Below are 7,157 nucleotides of genomic sequence, written 5' to 3' on the forward strand. Positions count from 1 at the left end.
ACACTACAGTCGGGCTGCTGGGCATTTCGGGGTTGAGAAAACAGTGGCAATACTGCAAAATTATTTCTATTGGCCAAATCTTCGACAGGATGTTGGGAAGTACATTAGATCATGTACTGCTTGTGCCATTGCCAAACCGACCATCAAGAAGGACGGCCTCTATACCCCGTTGCCTACCCCTAGTCGACCTTGGGAATCCATCTCCATGGATTACATGTCAGGCCTTCCTTCCACTAAGCATGGAAATGACTGTGTTTTTGTGGTCGTCGACAGGTTCTCGAAGATGGCCATTATGGCGGCTTGCAAGAACAATATCACAGCAGAAGCCACTACTAAACTCTTCTTTGAACGAGTGTGGGTGCACTTTGGGATCCCAGAGTCTATCATCTCAGATCGGGACAGTCGGTTTCTCAGCGCATTTTGGTCTAGTCTCTGGTCAATGTTGGACACCAAACTCACGAAGTCCACAGCCTTCCATCCTCAAACTAATGGCCAGACAGAGGTTGTCAATAGGATTATTGTGCACATTCTGCGCATGTATAACTCAAAGCATCCACGCACATGGGACGAGAGCCTCCCCTATGTTCAGCACAGCTACAACCGAGCTCTTCACAGCTCCACTGGCCATAGCCCTTTTCAGGTGGGTTTGGGATTCCAGCCACTATGCCCCATTGATGTGGCCATGCCACTTGCAGCTACTCACATAAATTCAGCTCATGTCCAGTCCGAAATAGATAAGGCCACCAGCTTCATTGAGCGCATCCAACATATTCGCCAGCAGGTCCATGACATTCTGGAGAAATAAAATGCCAAGTACAAGCAGCGACATGATCAACATCGAGTGCCACACAAGTTTCAGGTGGGCGACAAAGTCTGGTTGCGTTTGCAAAAGGAAAGCCTTACTGGAGCCTATCGGAAACTGAGACCACTCCGATATGGTCCTTACACCATTACTAAGGTTATGGGAGATAATGCATTTGAGCTCAGCATTCCCCCATTCCTTGGCCTGCACCCAGTGTTCAATGTGGACCGCCTTCGGCCATACTTTCCACCATTGCTCGACACATCTGACATTGCAGAACAGCTCACACCCACAGAATTAAATCCAGATTGCATGGAACAAGCTGCAACTGATCGGATCATGGACACACAGATCAAGAACACTCGCCAACAGAATATCCAACTGTATCGAGTTGTCAAAGCAGGCCAACTCCTTCAGCAGGGCAAGTGGCTCACCAGGGAACAAGTTCAGCAAAAGTTTCCTCATCTCATGGAGGAACTCAACGCAATGGGGACCATTGCTTCCTAAGGGGGGAGGAATGATCCAGGTGGATATTGGTGGCCACCTGCCAAGTCCACCTGGACCCCCGCCATTGTTTCTCTCAGCATTTTCAGTTTCCTTAATTGTAGCACAACTTACTATTTTTAGCAGTTTTTCGGGTCTTGAACTTCCGGAGCCGTTTTGAGGCCCTAAACGACATTTTTTGGGAAATCTGGGGCAACATGGGTCCATGGACCGATGTTGCCTCCCAAAGTGGCAGTGCTCGGATAGATCTTTCTAACGAGCTATTGTACGCGTCAAACGGAGATCGTATGCCAAAGTTACGACCTCGGGAAGTTGGTGTACCAATTTATCCAAACGGGGCCCACAGTTTGGCGTTTCATCTTCTAGGGTTAGGTTTTGGAATGGTAAGGGTTTTCCATTGTTTCTCAACAATAAATAGGCCTTCGAGCCTCATTGTAATACAGTTCAGAGGCACGTAGCCACCACATCTCTTCTCAGAGATAAGCTACCATCGCCCTAGCTGGTTTATTTCCATTTCTGGTTGTAAGCATATTTCAGTATTTTCCAATAATGAAATGAAGTATTATTTCCGCTGCATCTTTGTGTATATGGTTATCTCTGTAATTTGTTGCGTTCCTGTTTAAATCCGGATCATTATTGAAGAAAGATGCATTTTCATGGACTTCAGAAGCAACAAAGGCCTTCGAACATCTTAAAGAGGCAATGTGCCAAGCACCGGTCTTAGCTACACCGGACTTCACAAAAACCTTTATTGTGGAATGTGATGCTTCAGGAAATGGAATTGGTGCTATTTTAATGCAAGATGAAAGACCTATTGCTTTTGAAAGTCGTCCAGTCAAGGGAAAGTTCTGACACAAAGCCATTTATGAGAAGGAAATGTTGGCAATACTACATGCACTTAAGAAATGGCGACCCTACCTAATGGGAAGACACTTCAAGGTAAAAACGGATCATGATAGCCTTAAAAAAATTTTAGAACAAATATTATCCTCTAGAGAGCAACAAAATTGGGTCACAAAGATGTTGGTTTATGACTTTGAAATCATCTACAAAAAAGGGAAGCAAAATGTGGTGGCAGATGCACTCTCAAGAAAGGATGAGGATGTGGAAGCATTGTTGTGCGCCATTTCTATTATCCAACCAGATTGGATAAATGAAGCAAGGGAGGAATGGAAGAATGATGAAGAAGTGTGGGCACTTATTCAAAAGTTACAACAAGATTCCAGTACATCTGATACATTTAGCTAGCAAAATGATTCATTATGGTACAAAGATTGCTTATACCTCTGTAACAATTCCCAACTCAAACAAAAGATTCTTATGGAATTGCACACTTCTCCCTTAGGAAGGCACTCAGGATTTTTAAAAATTTACCACATGGTTAAGAAGGAATTTTTTTGGGATGGCCTTAAATCGGATATTCAAAAGTTTGTGGAAAAATGTTTGGTTTGCCAACAAAATAAATTTGAAACAGTTAAGACCCCGGGTCTATTACAACCTTTATCCATTCCAAGCCAACATTGGGAGGAGGTTTCAATGGATTTTATCACAGGTTTACCCAAGTCTGAGGGAAAGAGTGTCATCATGGTGGTAGTTGAAAGACTTACCAAGTATGCACACTTTTTTGCATTATCACATCCATTTAAAGCCAATACAGTTTCTACTGCATTTATGGAAAAAATTCAAAAGCTACTTGGAAACCCAAAGATTATTGTAAGTGACAGAGATCCCATTTTCATTGGAAATTTTTGGACAGAATTATCTTCTTGTCTCGGTACTTAGTTAGCTCATAGCTCATCTTATCATCCTCAATCTGATGGGAAAACTGAGATAGTAAACAAATGTTTGGAAGGATATCTTCGTTGCTTTGTATTTGATAAATGGACACAATGGGTCAAATGGTTTCCTCTAGCTAAATGGTGGTATAACACTTCCTTCCATACAACAACAAAACTGACCCCATTTATGGCAATTTATGGATATCATCCACCATCCATCACATCATATTTAAGAGAAAATTCTAAGGTTCAAGCAGTGGAATATCACATCGAGCATCAACAACAAGTCCTCCAACTCTTAAAGGATAACCTCGTGTTGGCGCAGAATAGAATAAAACAACAGGCAGATCAACATCGCAGCGAAAAAAATTTTGATGTAGGTGATTGGGTATTCCTACGACTACAACCATTTAAACAAATGTCCCTCAAGCAAGCTAAGAAGGATAATAAATTATCACCAAAGTATTACGGTCCATACAAGGTGTTGCAAAAAATTGGTACTATGGCATACAAATTGGAGCTTCCTGCAGCTTCTCGAGTGCACCTAGTTTTCCATGTTTCATGTTTAAAGAAGGTTATAGGCGACAAGCTCCCAGTTCAAACAATATTGCCAGAACTTGACGAGGAAGGAAAAATTATATTGGAACCGGAAGAAGTCACATAAACAAGAACTCGACAACTACGAAATCGATCAATTTCAGAGTATCTCATCAAGTGGAAGAACTTATCCGCTGAAGATTCCACATGGGAGGATGAGAATTTTATACAGAAGCATCCAGAACTACTCAAGCGTTGAGGACAACACTTTTTGAAGGAGAGGGGCATGTTAAGTCTATATAATACTAGTGATTACCCCATTACTATTGTAGTTATATCCCTTATTAATATTGTTGTGCCCCTATTGTCCCCATATTGTTATTACTGTGCCCCATAGAATCCCTCTATTGTTATTTTTGTGCCTTTATATTATTATTGTTAGGTAGGCTGGGTCATATTGTGACTCCTTAGACTCCTATATATAGAAATGAGGTTTTGTCATTTGAATCATTAAAGAATCATTCATTTGTGTAATGTAAAGGAGGTTTCCCCCTCGAAGAGGCTGAATTCTAAGGCGTTGATCTATCTTTTCTATCTTTTTGTGAGCTGGTTTCATAACACATCTCTACAATCTTGGCTGTATCAGGGTTAGTGACGCGCTTAATTACCTCAACAGCCTCATTAATAAAGGTGTTGATGTAAAATTAAACAACATCAAAGCTAACCATAATATCCCTTGACTCAAATTTAACCTCTTTTAACTCACTCACGAAAGAGCAAGTGACCTGAACTTAAACATCAACGCAACAACTTACAAGTATAATCATAAACATAGAGATGCAGCAAAATATACTTCATTTCATTAATAGAAAAATATTGAACTATGCTTACAAACAAAACGGAAATAAGATAGCTTGGGCGATGACAACTTATCTCTAACAAGAGATGTGGTGGCTACATGCCTTTGAACTATGTTACAATGAGGCTCAAGGGCCCATTTATTATTGGAAAACATGAGAAAACCATAAACAACCAAAACCCTAACCCTAGGAGATGTAACACCAAGAGTTTGTGGGCCTTGTTGGGGTTACTTGGGCAGCCAACTTTTCGGGGTCGTAACTTGGTCATATTATCTCTGTTTGGCGTGTACTATACATTGTTGGAAAGGTCTCGCCGAGTACTACAAGTTTCACCACAGGCCCCCCACCTATGGCTACGAGCCTACTGTGGACCCCAAAAAAGCATTGTTTAGGGGGTCAAAACCGCTATGGAAGTTCAGGACCCAAAAAACTACTAAAAATAGTAAATGCTGAAATGAACAAGGAAACAGATGAAACTGACTCGAGGGTCTAGGTGGAATAGGTGGGTGGCCACCAATATCCACCTAGATCAACAAGAGTCTTTAACAAAAGAATCAGTATGACCAACCAATGGCTTAAGTTTCCACGCTAAATATTTAGCAAGAAGATAAGTATGCCCACCTATCGTATTTACAATAGGTCTAAGGGGAGCCCCTTCTTTGTGAATCTTAGGAAGCCCATAAATTCTCGGAGTGAGAGGGTTGCTTTCAATAAGTTTGTGGCTTAGGAAGCTAATAAACTTATTAGACTTGATAACCAAGGCAACAACTTTTGAAACCTTTTTAAGTGGGTTTTCACTGAGCTTTCTGTAGCTCCCGCTCTTTCACAAGTGATCCATCATTTTTCTTCTGTAATCATCTTTATCTAGGATCACAACAACTCCCCCTTTATCAACTTTAAGGACAACAATATCAGGGTTACTGTTCAAAGCTTTCAGGGCTTCAAATTCAGGTTTGCTAATGTTGCTCTTCGAGGGTTTAGCTTTTCTAAGAACAACAAAGCAATCCTCCCTGATGACATCTTTAATGAGATTAGGTAAATCCTTGATGCCAAATTCAATAGAGCAAATAATATCCTCAACCGAAATCTTCTTCGGGGCAAGGGCAAAGTTTAAACCTTTGTCTAGAAAACAATACACCGAGGGATCAAAAGAGGATTTAGACAAATTAATAACCCTAATTTAAAAAAGAAAAAGAAAATAGTAATTATTACTATTGGAATCAATTTTATCAATTAATACTATTATTACTATTCTTATTTATAAATAATTATAATTACTAGTATTATTATCAACCTTCATAATTTTATTAACCCTAGAGAAAGAATTACAATTATTACTATTATAATCATTACTATTATTATTTCTATTTAAACGCTTGTTATTATAACTATTATTATTATCTTTTTTTGTGTAAGTCAGAATTTTGTATTAAAAGGAAAATATGATACAAGTCGGCTGCAATTGCAGCCAACGGGCCGCTGAACAGCAGGCCGAGCGTCCGAAGACTAAAGAGAATGGACAGCACACCACGCAGGGCGGCAAAGACCAAAAGACCTGAGAAAAGATACTGGGAAACAAGAAGGATCTGTTACAGATCCTCGCAAACAAAAGGGGCAGTCGGAAAGGAAAGAAATCCACCTCGACTCCCAGGAGAAGAAAGGACGAAACCAGAGCTGAACAGAAAGAAACTAAAAGAAGAGGGACGAGCGATCAAAACCAAAGATTTCACACAGCGAGGGTGGAATCATTTGGTCGACCTTTTTTCCCTTTCTTTTTACCGACTTTGACCCAACCATTTGGACATTGTTGGTCAAGTACGATTTGTAAACTGTGTTGGGCTGGAGGCGAAAGCTCCTTGTCTGAATCCGAAGGAGATGACTCATGAGTTCGTTTCTGAGAGATGGGAGGGACTGTTGCTTCCTCGTGACGCACTGAAGGAGAAACCTGTTCTGGCATTTCGTCCATGACTTCCTCATCTTCCTCCTCGTCCTCTTCATCTGAGCTGGAAAAAACATCTATTGGGGGAGGATCCTGAGGTTTCCAGCTTTTGGATTTTGGCTTGGATTTGGCTTTCTTTTTTTGGAAAGGCATTGAAGGACACGAACTTTGAAGGTGCCCTGTGAGATGACAATTTCGGCACCGAAAAGCTGTATTCTCGAAATCCAGAGGTTGAGTCCAATGGAAATCACCTATTTTGAGAATGATCTGATCAGGAAGTCCTTTGCTTATGTCTATTTCTGCGCAGATTCTGGCGTAGGTATAAATTCCTTTTAGCCCTCTTGAGGGATCTGTGTCGAGGTAGCGACCTAAGGAGTTGCCGATAGCTTCAAATACAACAAAGTTCCATAAATGCGCCGGAAGGTTAGGAAGTCTTACCCAAATCGGGAGTTTGGTGATGACTGCTGTGGAAGGATCGAACTCTGGGAACCACGGAGTAAGGAACAGACCCGCAGACTTCCAAAACCAAGGGCCTTCAGTTAAGACTCTTTGGTAATCCTGACTGTCAACAAACAGTGTTATAAAGAAGCCTTTAGAACAGAAAATAACCTTGCAATTGTTGGTCCAATTTGCATGAATCCATTGGTACAGATCTGTTGTACTAGGCCAAAGACCATTGAACCTGCAAATGATGCCAAACTCTGCAAACAGCTGGTGTTGCTTTTCCAACAAGGGAT

Source organism: Pinus tabuliformis, chromosome 7, assembly GCF_031772625.1.
Source record: "Pinus tabuliformis cultivar Carrire ecotype Pingquan chromosome 7, CPIR1, whole genome shotgun sequence".
Taxonomy (NCBI): Eukaryota; Viridiplantae; Streptophyta; class Pinopsida; order Pinales; family Pinaceae; genus Pinus; species Pinus tabuliformis.